The sequence below is a fragment of the Oncorhynchus masou genome, chromosome 3 (genome assembly GCF_036934945.1).
Source record: "Oncorhynchus masou masou isolate Uvic2021 chromosome 3, UVic_Omas_1.1, whole genome shotgun sequence".
NCBI classification, from domain to species: domain Eukaryota; kingdom Metazoa; phylum Chordata; class Actinopteri; order Salmoniformes; family Salmonidae; genus Oncorhynchus; species Oncorhynchus masou.
In genome coordinates, this window is record NC_088214.1 from 17,768,490 (window position 1) to 17,781,086 (window position 12,597).

Here is a 12,597-nt window from a genome sequence, read left to right on the forward strand (position 1 = left end):
TGTGTCCGTCCGTCCAAATGGGAGGTGAGTGTTTGCGAGCGTGTGCTAGTTTGTTTATTGAGTATGCGGTTGTAGTATGTGCAATAGCTTTCCTATCATTTCTCAGGAGAATGAAACCTTGTGTCGGGCAAATGGACTTTGGATGTGGGTTCAGCTGAATGACCATTACTATGCTTAAACATTCAGATATCCAAATAGTATATTTTTTATTTGGGTTGCAGTCTTTATTTTAAGTCTAGACATAAATTGCAGGATTTAATAACATCATGCCCACATGTTTTTAATCATGTATTGATGGAATTGTTAATTGACCTCGGTTTTTTTTGTATGTGAAGGTGATCTCTGATTTTGACCAACTGGGGAATAAATGTGATTATTGCCTTGATAACAGGTTGCAATTGTAAATGAGAGCTGGTTCTCAACTTGCCTACCTGGTTAAATAAAGGAGAGAGAACTAAATAAACATGGCCTTTTTTCCTATCTAATGTTGCGTCTCTACTATTTCCCAGAATGGTTTTGGTACAGGACATGGTCTAGGACAGGAGAAGGTACTGCACTATGCAATTACATACAGTGCCTTCAGAAACTATTCACACCCCTTTTTCCACATTTTGACATCACCGAAGTCTAGGATCGGTAGGATAGTCAGTTTTACTAGGGTAAGTTTGGCAGCGTGAGTGAAGGAGGCTTTGTTGCGGAATAGACACTACTTCTTTATGTAGTGTTGTGATGTGTGTTTTGTCCTATATTTTATTTTTAATCCCAGCCCTCATACCCGCAGGATGCCTTTTGGTAGGCTGTCATTGTAAATAATAATTTGTTCTTAACTGACTTGCCTGGTTAAATAAAGGTACATTTAAAATAAATACCCCATAATGTCAAAGTGGAATTGTTAAAAAAAAATTGTACTAATTAAAAATTAAAATCAAATGTCTTGAGTTAATAAGCATTCATCCCATTTGTTAAGGCAAACCTAAATAAGTTCAGGAAATGTGCTTAACAAGTCACATAAATTGCATGGACTACCTCTGTACCCCACACACAATTATCTGTATGGTCACTCAGTGAGTAGTGAATTTAAAATACAGATTCAACCGCGAAGACCAGGGAGGTTTTCCAATGCCTCCAGAAGGGCACCTATTGGTAAATGTGTAAAAAAAATAGAAATAAACAGGCATTGAATATCCCTCTGAGCATGTTGAGGTAAGCGAGAGAACAGCTCGTTCCTGGAGTGTGTGGGGTCCTTGATGAGGCTAATGGGGATTTTAAAACATTTAAGAGTTTAATGGCTGTGATAGAGGAAAACTGAGGATGGATCAACAACATTGTAGTTACTACACAATGTTAATCTAATTGGGAATGAAAAGAAGGAAGCCTGTACAGAATTTTTTAAATCCAAAACATGCATCCAGTTTGCAACAAGGCACTAAAGTAATACTGCAAAAAATGTGGCAAAGCAATTCACTTTTTGTCCTGAAAGCAAAGTGTTTGGGGCAAATCCAATACAACACAGAGTACCACTCTTCATATTTTCAGCATGGTGGTGGCTGCATCATGTTTTGCGCATGCTTGTAATCGTTAAGGACTGGGAAGTTTTTTAGGATAAAAAAGAAACAGAATGGAACTAAGCACAGACAAAATCCTAGATGAAACCCTGGTTCAGTTTGCTTTCACCAGACACTGGGAGATTAATTCACCTTCCAGCAGGACAATAACCTAAATCACAAGGCTACACTGGTGTTGCTTACCAAGACATTGAATGTTTCTGAGTGGCCGATTTACAGTTTTGACTTAAATCTACTTGAAATTCTATGGCAATACCTGAAAATGGTTGTCTAGCAATGATCAACAACCAATTTGACAGAGCTTGAAGAATTTTGAAAAGAATAATGGGCAAATGTTGCACAATCCAGGTGTGGAAAGCTCTTAGAGAGTTACCTAGAAAGCCTCACTGCTGAAATCGCTTCCAAAGGTCATTCAAACATGTATTGACCCAGGGGGTTGAATAGTCATCTAATCAAGGTATATATATATTTTTTTAACAAATGTTCAAATTTTTACTCCACTTTGACATTACAGAGTATTCGGTGTTGATCGTTGACAAAAAAAATGACAATTACATCCATTTAATCTAATTTTGTAACACAACAAAATGTGGAAAAAGTCAAAGGGTGTGAATATCTGAAGGCTTTGTATCTTTGATATTGGAGTTTAAGTCAGTGTTGCCAACTAATTTTCAGGGTAAATTGCTAGAGGCAGGTTGATTTGTTGCTAAAAGTTGCTAAATGACATTGTGATGTCATTGCGTGATAACGTAAAACTGCGTCATTACGTAGAATACACAATAACGTTACTCAAATTGACAGGCCATCTCAGCGAAAAATATGATTTGACATTTCTTCAGGTACAGACTCCCACTCTTTTCTGTACTTCTGGCTGTACAATTTTGATTGAGACATATTGATTGATGTTGTAAGTTCTGTTCAAGATCAAACATTCGTGACCAACTAGATTCATTGGGTTTGTCTCGTCAAACCCGTACTACTGCTGCTGCAGTCAGCCAACAATAATTTGCAATTTGCTGAAATTGCTGCTGGCCTGCTGCTGCCTGGGCACGAGCTGAGCGCCTGCTGCTGACGTCACTCACAATGCACTTTTGCAGCCAGGCACGTGTGTTGTGACTGAGTGTGTTTTATTTTTTATTTTTTTTATTTCACCTTTATTTAACCAGGTAGGCTAGTTGAGAACAAGTTCTCATTTGCAACTGTGACCTGGCCAAGATAAAGCATAGCAGTGTGAACAGACAACACAGAGTTACACATGGAGTAAACAATTAACAAGTCAATAACACAGTAGAAAAAAAAGAGAGTCTATATACATTGTGTGCAAAAGGCATGAGGTAGGCAAATAATTACAATTTTGCAGATTAACACTGGAGTGATAAATGATCAGATGGTCATGTACAGGTAGAGATATTGGTGTGCAAAAGAGCAGAAAAGTAAATAAATATAAACAGTATGGGGATGATGTAGGTAAAGTTGGGTGGGCTATTTACCGATAGACTATGTACAGCTGCAGCGATCGGTTAGCTGCTCAGATAGCAGATGTTTGAAGTTGGTGAGGGAGATAAAAGTCTCCAACTTCAGCGATTTTTGCAATTCGTTCCAGTCACAGGCAGCAGAGAACTGGAACGAATGGCGGCCAAATGAGGTGTTGGCTTTAGGGATGATCAGTAAGATACACTTGCTGGAGCGTGTGCGACGGGTGGGTGTTGCCATCGTGACCAGTGAACTGAGATAAGGCGGAGCTTTACCTAGCATGGACTTGTAGATGACCTGGAGCCAGTGGGTCTGGCGACGAATATGTAGCGAGGGCCAGCCGACGAGAGCATACAGGTCGCAGTGGTGGGTGATATAAGGTGCTTTAGTAACAAAACGGATGGCACTGTGATAAACTGCATCCAGTTTGCTGAGTAGGGTATTGGAAGCTATTTTGTAGATGACATCGCCGAAGTCGAGGATCGGTAGGATAGTCAGTTTTACTAGGGTAAGTTTGGCGGCCTGAGTGAAGGAGGCTTTGTTGCGGAATAGAAAGCCGATTCTAGATTTGATTTTAGATTGGAGATGTTTGATATGAGTCTGGAAGGAGAGTTTACAGTCTAGCCAGACACCTAGGTACTTATAGATGTCCACATATTCTAGGTCGAAACCATCCAGGGTGGTGATGCTAGTCGGGCGTGCGGGTGCAGGCAGCGAATGGTTGAAAAGCATGCATTTGGTTTTACTAGCGTTTAAGAGCAGTTGGAGGCCACGGAAGGAGTGTTGTATGGCATTGAAGCTCGTTTGGAGGTTAGATAGCACAGTGTCCAAGGACGGGCCGGAGGTATACAGAATGGTGTCGTCTGCGTAGAGGTGGATCAGGGAATTGCCCGCAGCAAGAGCAACATCATTGATATAAACAGAGAAAAGAGTCAGCCCGAGAATTGAACCCTGTGACACCCCCATAGAGACTGCCAGAGGTGTTCTGAACGAGCTGCAAAATCTGGACCCCAACAATTCAGCCGGGCTAGATAATCTGGACCCTCTCTTTCGAAAACTATCAGCCGAAATTGTTGCAGCCCCAAACTGCTACATACCTATATCTATCCTACCCTGTCTGTCTAAGTTCTTCGAATGCCAAGTTAACAAAGAGATTACCGACCATTTCGAATCCCACCGTACCTCCTCCGCTATGCAATCTGGTTTCAGAGCTGGTCATGGGTGCACCTCAGCCACGCTCAAGGTCCTAAACGATATCATAACCGCCATCGATAAGAGACATTACTGTGCAGCCGTATTCATCGACCTGGCCAAGGCTTTCGACTCTGTCAATCACCACATTCTTATTGGCAGACTCGACAGCCTTGGTTTCTCAAATGATTGCCTCGCCTGGTTTTCCAACTACTTCTCTGATAGAGTTCAGTGTGTCAAATTGGAGGGCCTGTTGTCCGAACCTCTGGCAGTCTCTATGGGGGTGCAACAGGGTTCAATTCTCAGGGTTCAACTCTCTTCTCTGTATACATCAATGATGTCGCTCTTGCTTCTGGTGATTCCCTGATCCAACTCTATGCAGATGACACCATTCTGTATACTTCTGGCCCCTCTTTGGACACTGTGTTAACTAACCTCCAGGCTAGCTTCAATGCTAAATGACTCTCCATCTGTGGCCTCGAACTGCTCTTAAATGCAAGTTAAACTAAATGCATGCTATTCAATCGATCACTGCCTGCACCTGCCCGCCCATCCAGCATCACTACTCTGGACGGCTCTGACAACTACAAATACATAGGTGTCTGGTTAGACTGTAAACTCTCCTTCCAGACTCACATTAAACAACTCCAATCCAAAATTAAATATATCTACAAGTCTCTGCTAGGTAAAGCCCCACCTTATCTCAGCTCACTGGTCACCATAGCAGCACCCACTTGTAGCACGCACTCCAGAAGGTATATCTCACTGGTCACCCCCAAAGCCAATTCCTCCTTTGGTCGCCTTTCCTTCCAGTTCTCTGCTATCAATGACTGGAACGAACTGCAAAAATCACTGAAGCTGGAAACTCATATCTCCCTCACTAGCTTTAAGCACCAGCTTGATTACCAACAACAACGAGATGGCCTACAGGGAGGAGGTGAGGGCCCTCGGAGTGTGGTGTCAGGAAAATAACCTCACACTCAACGTCAACAAAACAAAGGAGATGATCTTGGACTTCAGGAAACAGCAGAGGGAGCACCCCCCTATCCACATCGACGGGACAGTAGTGGAGAGGATAGAAAGTTTTAAGTTCCTCGGCGTACACATCACGGACAAACTGAATTGGTCCACCCACACAGACAGCGTGGTGAAGAAGGCGCAGCAGCGCCTCTTCAACCTCAGGAGGCTGAAGAAATTTGGCTTGTCACCAAAAGCACTCACAAACTTTTACAGATGCACAATCGAGAGCATCCTGTCGGGCTGTATCACCGCCTGGTACCGCAACTGCTCCGCCCACAACCGTAAGGCTCTCCAGAGGGTAGTGAGGTCTGCACAACGCATCACCGGGGGCAAACTACCTGCCCTCCAGGACACCTACAGCACCCGATGTCACAGGAATTCCATAAAGATCATCAAGGACAACAACCACCCGAGCCACTGCCTGTTCACACTGCTGTCATCCAGAAGGCGAGGTAAGTACAGGTGCGTCAAAGCAGGGACCGAGAGTCTGTTAAAGACTGTTAAACAGCCACCACTAACATTGAGTGGCTGCTGCCATACATGTAAAAAATGTATCACTAGCCACTTTAAACAATGCCACTTAATATAATGTTTACATACCCTACATTACTCATCTCATATGTATATACTGTACTCTATCCCACCTACTGCATCCTGCCATCTTTATGTAATACATCTATTACTAGCCACTTTAAACAATGCCACTTAATATAATGTTTACATACCCTACATTACTAATCTCATATGTATATACTGTACTCGATACCATCTACTGCATCTTGCCTATGCCATTCTGTACCATCACTCATTCATTTATCTTTATGTACATATTCTTCATCCATTTACACTTGTGTCTATAAGGTAGCTGTTGTGAAATTGTTAGGTTAGATTACTCGTTGGTTATTACTGCATTGTCGGAACTAGAAGCACAAGCATTTCGCTACAGTTGCATTAACATCTGCTAACCATGTGTATGTGACAAATAAAAAAATTTGATTTGATTTGATTTCCTAGCCTCGGAGCAGTGGGCAGTTGGGAGGAGGTGCTCTTATTCTCCATGGACTTTACAGTGTCCCAGAACTTTTTTGAGTTTGTACTACAGGAAGAAAATTTCTGTTTGATAAAGCTAGCCCTAGCTTTCCTAACTGCATGTGTATATTTGTACCTAACTTCCCTGAAGTTGCACATCCCGGGGCTATTCGATGCTAATGCAGAACACCACAGGATGTTTTTGTGCTGGTCAAGGGCAGACAGGTCTGGAGTGAACCAAGGACTATATCTATTCCTGGTTCTACATTTTTTGAATGGAGCATGCTTGTTTAAGATAGTGAGATAGGCACTTTTAAAGAACAACCAGGCATCCTCTACTGATGGGATGAGGTCAATGTCATTCCAGGATACCCCGGCCAGGTCGATTAGAACGGCCTGCTCGCAGAAGTGTTTTAGGGAGCGTTTGACAGTGATGAGGGGTGGTTGTTTGATCACAGACCCATTACGGATGCAGGCAATAAGGCAGGGATCGCTGCGATCTTGATTGAAAACAGCAGAGGTGTATTTGGAGGGCGAGTTAGTTAGGATGATATCTATGAGGGTGCCCATGTTTAAGGATTTGGGGTTGTACCTGGTAGGTTCATTGATAAATTGACAATTTGTGTGACAGAGAGAATAGTTTTTGTGTCATTTAGAGGGGAAATGTGTGCATTTTAGCATTTGAGTCACTTTTCAAAAGTTGCTAAAAGTTCCAAATACATTTTTAAAAGTAGCTAAATTTGTTGCTAGGTGCTGTTTAAAACAAAAAAAAGTAGTCTGATAAAGCCAAGGTAGTCTGAAAAGTTGCAAAATCTAGCAACAAAATTGCTAAATTGGCATCACTGTTTTTTTTTTTTGTTGGGCATCACTGGTTTTGGTAGTAGTTCTAAGTAGGATGTTACATGGGGGGTCTGAAGTTGGCTACGTCATCAGCCTTGAGGTTCCACAAAAAAAAAGGAGTGGAGGAGGGGCAATGAATCGGGGGCGGGCCCCAGGGTACTACTGTTGAGGGGGGGAAATGAGGAACGTGAGAAAATACCTGAATTAATATTTCGAGACATCTAAGCAGTTTTTCAGTGTGGATAGGTATAGAGAACAATGTTCGGACATCATTGACCATTGAAGTACATGGGGAAGACAAAATAAATAGGCGCTAGAGTCTCATGTTTCCGAAACAATAAGTCTGTTATCGCTCGAGACCGCAGTTGCAGGGAAGTTTAGAGAGGACCCCTGATCGGGCCTATTGTTATTTTCACCCTGGACAAGTATCTACCGTATCTAACCAGATATCGGACGGTTCGTAGGGCTGAGTCCTGAGTCCCCAACAATTTGGGAGGAAGTAGCCTACCCTCATCGCGACGGCATGGAAACTAGACTCGGAGAGGATACATGGGTTCCAGCTTCGTGAGAATTTTCGCCGAAGGTTGGTGTTTATTTCAATGTGCATGATCCATTCATTCAGGGTTTTCCCTTTCGAAAAGAGGGTGAAAAGATTCGCCGACTGGAAATGTCAGTCTCGCCCCATTGTTTGCCCTAACCCTCATAATGGACGATGCTGATGTTGCATACAATTAGCATTTAGAACTTGTTTTTCGTAGGTGAATCTTCTATTAACACATTTTGTTTGCTAGTTTATTGCTCATGTAGTAACAGGTTATTGTTTCATTCAGTCCTTTGTGGTTGTGATGTTTAATTATTAATAGACCTTCATGTTGGTCCCTGTACTGAACAGGCTGGGCACGAAATGAGGCTGATGCATGCCAGTATGTTACGAATATAACTTGCTACAGTGTATCTGATTCAGCTGGTGGTTAAAGTACATGTTTGTAACATTGTTACAACATTGTAGCAAGGATGGCCACCATTGTAACAAGATTGTAACATTGTAAAAAGGACTTTAGCTAGGCATGTAATAAATGTATTCTGCAGTCTAGAGATTAAAGTGAAACAGTATGTATGTAGACTACTGCAGCAGCTCAAATGCTGGTGCTTGTTTTACTTTCCGATCAAAGTAAACTACAAAAACTGGGCAGCAAGTAGCCTAGTGGTTAAGAGCATTGGACCGGTTACCGAAAGGTCACTGGTTCAAATCCCCGAACACACTCGGTGAAAATAGTCTATATGTGCCCTAAGTAAAGCTCTTAACCCTATTTGCTCCTGTAAGTCAGAGTGTCTGCTAAATTACTAAAATGTACACAATTACAATGTTTTCAGTTGAAAGTTATGTTAGGTTAAAGTTAACTTTTGTGTTACACATAATGAAATCTAAATGGTCTTGTAAAATTATCAGAAGCTAATGAAAGTACAACAAATAAACAACTTTGCCACTGCAATCATCCAAAATATATAAACAAAATAACAGCTGGCTACAATATTATTATTTTGTTAATTTTATGCTTACCTTTATCATGTAGAAATTGGCCACTAGCTTTTGCTTGGGCTACTGTAGAGTTCCCAATGCCCAGGCTATTGTCCCAGCTGCCGTGGCTCTCAAAATAAACAGGCCAACAAGTCATAGGCATATAGATGAGGCGAAGTCAATGGTGACAGAGGCAAGACTTGGGACAGTGGTAACCTCTAACCCATGCATGGGCTTGAATATGTCTTATGGGCACAGCACAGTTTGTGTTTGGTAAATTGTCTTGCCCCTCTTGTATCAATCATAACAAGACTGCACTGTCCAGTCCATAATCTATTGATTTGGCCACACCCCATCTTCCACATTGTATTCTACACACACCAGCTCCACTTCATATCACATGGGCAGATTGGGCACAAAGGTTGAGAGTGCACAGTTTCCTTTTTTCAGTGGGTTTTCTGGTGTTTTTGCAGCTAGCAGTAGGTGGGTGGGGTTTGAAATGGTGTGTGTGTGGCCCTCTCTCATACACTCTCTCTATACCACTGGTGCTGGGCTTTGTTCATTTATTTTCACAGTTGCCATTTTTTCCTTCATATTACTCTGACATGAAGTAACATACCGCTTTGACACTATGATCATTACTCTGACATGAAGTAACATACCGCTTTGACACTATGATCATTACTCTGACATGAAGTAACATACCGCTTTGACACTATGATCATTACTCTGACATGAATAACATACCGCTTTGACACTATGATCATTACTCTGACATGAAGTAACATACCGCTTTGACACTATAATCATTACTCTGACATGAAGTAACATACCGCTTTGACACTATGATCATTACTCTGACATGAATAACATACCGCTTTGACACTATGATCATTACTCTGACATGAAGTAACATACCGCTTTGACACTATGATCATTACTCTGACATGAAGTAACATACCGCTTTGACACTATGATCATTACTCTGACATGAAGTAACATACCGCTTTGACACTATAATCATTACTCTGACATGAAGTAACATACCGCTTTGACACTATGATCATTACTCTGACATGAATAACATACCGCTTTGACACTATGATCATTACTCTGACATGAAGTAACATACCGCTTTGACACTATGATCATTACTCTGACATGAAGTAACATACCGCTTTGACACTATGATCATTACTCTGACATGAAGTAACATACCGCTTTGACACTATGATCATTACTCTGACATGAAGTAACATACCGCTTTGACACTATGATCATTACTCTGACATGAAGTAACATACCGCTTTGACACTATGATCATTACTCTGACATGAAGTAACATACCGCTTTGACACTATGATCATTACTCTGACATGAAGTAACATACCGCTTTGACACTGATCATTACTCTAACATGAAGTAACATACCGCTTTGACACTATGATCATTACTCTGACATGAAGTAACATTCCGCGTTGACACTATGATCATTACTCTGACATGAAGTAACATACCGCTTTGACACTATGATCATCGTTTCTGTTTCGACTTTGCCACTCCCTCAAGCAGTTGGTGACAGTTTGGATTTGATTTAAAAAAAATGTTTTTGAAGGGTCTCTGTGTGGGCATGTAGTTCGGTGTATATCACCTCCCCTGCTTATATTCACCAAGCACCATTAAAAGATTAAGCTTTGTGAGAGCGAAAGAGATGGTGGTGTCATTTGTCAGGCATGTGTGCTGTTATGGTAGTCTAGGTAATGGTGTAGGATCATGTGAAGAGAGAGATGTACTCAGAGAAGGCAAGGCATCTATGATACTCACGATGAAGCAGCGAGACGTGCATAGTAGTAATACACTGTCAGGAAAGCCCTTGTCTGACTGGATCATCATCTTTTTAAAATAAAGGTTAAATATAAAATTAATATTTTAAGAGACTAAGGTTCAATGGGACTACCTATTAAAATAAATAAATAGGGGCTTCCCGAGTGGTGCAGCTGTCTTAAGGCACTGCATCGCGGTTCTTGAGGCGTCACTACAAACCCGGGTTAGATCCCGGGCTGTGTCACAACCGGCCTCGACCGGGAGTCCAATAGGGTGTCGCACAATTGGCCCAGTATCGTCCGGGTTAGGGGAGGGTTTGTCTGGGGGGGCTTTACTTGGCTCATCGTGCTCTAGCGACTCCTTGTGGCGGGCCGGGCGCCTGCGTGCAGCTGGCTTCCAGGTTTAGTGGGCGGGTGTTAGTACCACGGTTTGGCGAGTCAGGTTTCAGAGGTCGCATGACTAGACCTTCACCTCTCCCGAGCGAGCCCCTTGGAGAGTTGCAGCGTTGAGACAAGATTGTAATTGAAATTGGGAGGAAAATAAAAAATAAAAAACTGTGTGTATATATCTATATATAATATGACTACAGGGCCAGATTAGGCTGCTAAAAGTGAATTGGGTTGATTTGGTACTGGGCTTGCTTGTGTATGGATTTTCTACAAGCACAGGCAGGTGAATCTGACAGCTTTCTATGTTTGTTTAGATTGCTAAGGTATGGTTGGCCTCAGAGCCGAGTATTTAGAGAGTTGGGCCATTTCTTTATATTTTTTTTACATTGTTGTAATTCTAGACATTGAGTTATACCATTATTTAAATATTCCACATGTTATGTTAACAAGGCGCTAACATGGCTGCCACAGAATGTTGGAGTGTCATGTTAATGCATCATAATGCAGAAACCTCAATGGCCCAACTCTCTAATTACGTGGCTCTGGTTAGCCTTTATGACATGATGATGTGGTTGAGTGAGGTTGGCGTTAAGTCACGTGAGGAGTCACCACCACCCGCACAGTTAATTAACTGGGTCACAAGACACACAGGGTTGAATAGGGAAAGGAAACTCTATCTAGGCCTATACATCTCTCCAGCAGACCACACCTTGATGGATCAGGTGTTCATCATATCCCCAGTATCAAGCAGACAGCCTGGTCTGTCCTTGGGGGATCAAGTCCAGATCACGGGAATACTAACAGCAAGCTGGGATGAGCATGTCTTCTCCCTGCTCCTCACTGTGTAGCGTAGCGTAGCCTACCTTGTCTCGGATTTCAGGAGTATGCCTATACATTAAGCATACATTTTTCCCCACATCCTTTACACAGCACCTCCATAGAGACTGATTAATAGATTGTGTTTCTTTTCAGCATGCGATGGTAGCTGAAGTTCAGTACATGCTCTGGGGCTCATATGTTTTTATTGGTGTGTACAACGGCTGTGTTTATTAGCATAAACAGTGGGGCACTCTACTAAGATGAGGTTTATGTCAACTTGTGCAAGCAGACACACACATACTTTTACATTTTTTATGGAAGGAGGGAACTTGAGAATATAATGGTATTTTGGTGGAGTTGTTTAATTGAATGCCTTGCAAGGCTGTGACTTACTATCGCCCCACATGTGACAAATCAAGCTCTCCAATTAACATGGTTAGCCCATACAATTAACATAGTGCACATATCAATTAAGCATGTGACAAGACAGTCACACAAACACTTGTATTTATTTGGCATTTTCCTCAGGGTACAAGAGGGTGGGGTAAGGTCAGGTTCCCATGGAAACTGTCAACCTCAAATCCCCTCCAGCTGAACACCCTCTTTCATCACCATGGCAGCGGAGAGGCCCTGTTACCCAGGGGACCAAGGGAAACCAAGAGGGAATGTGAGATGGGGAAAGAGGGAGAGGTCAAATAAGTTTGTGAAAACACAGTAATCCAATGTGGCTGCCATTGTATCGGATCTGTAGGCTTTCCAGAACCTCATCTCACTGCAGTCTTATGGCCTGTAGAACTACACTCACGTGAGGACCAACCTTCCCTGAGATCTGAAGGCTTATCTTTACCCCTGGAGCTAACATATTTTAGCTCAATTGGCTAACGTCGTCTTGAGTTGCACAGACAGTTGGGGTCAAATACCAAGAAAC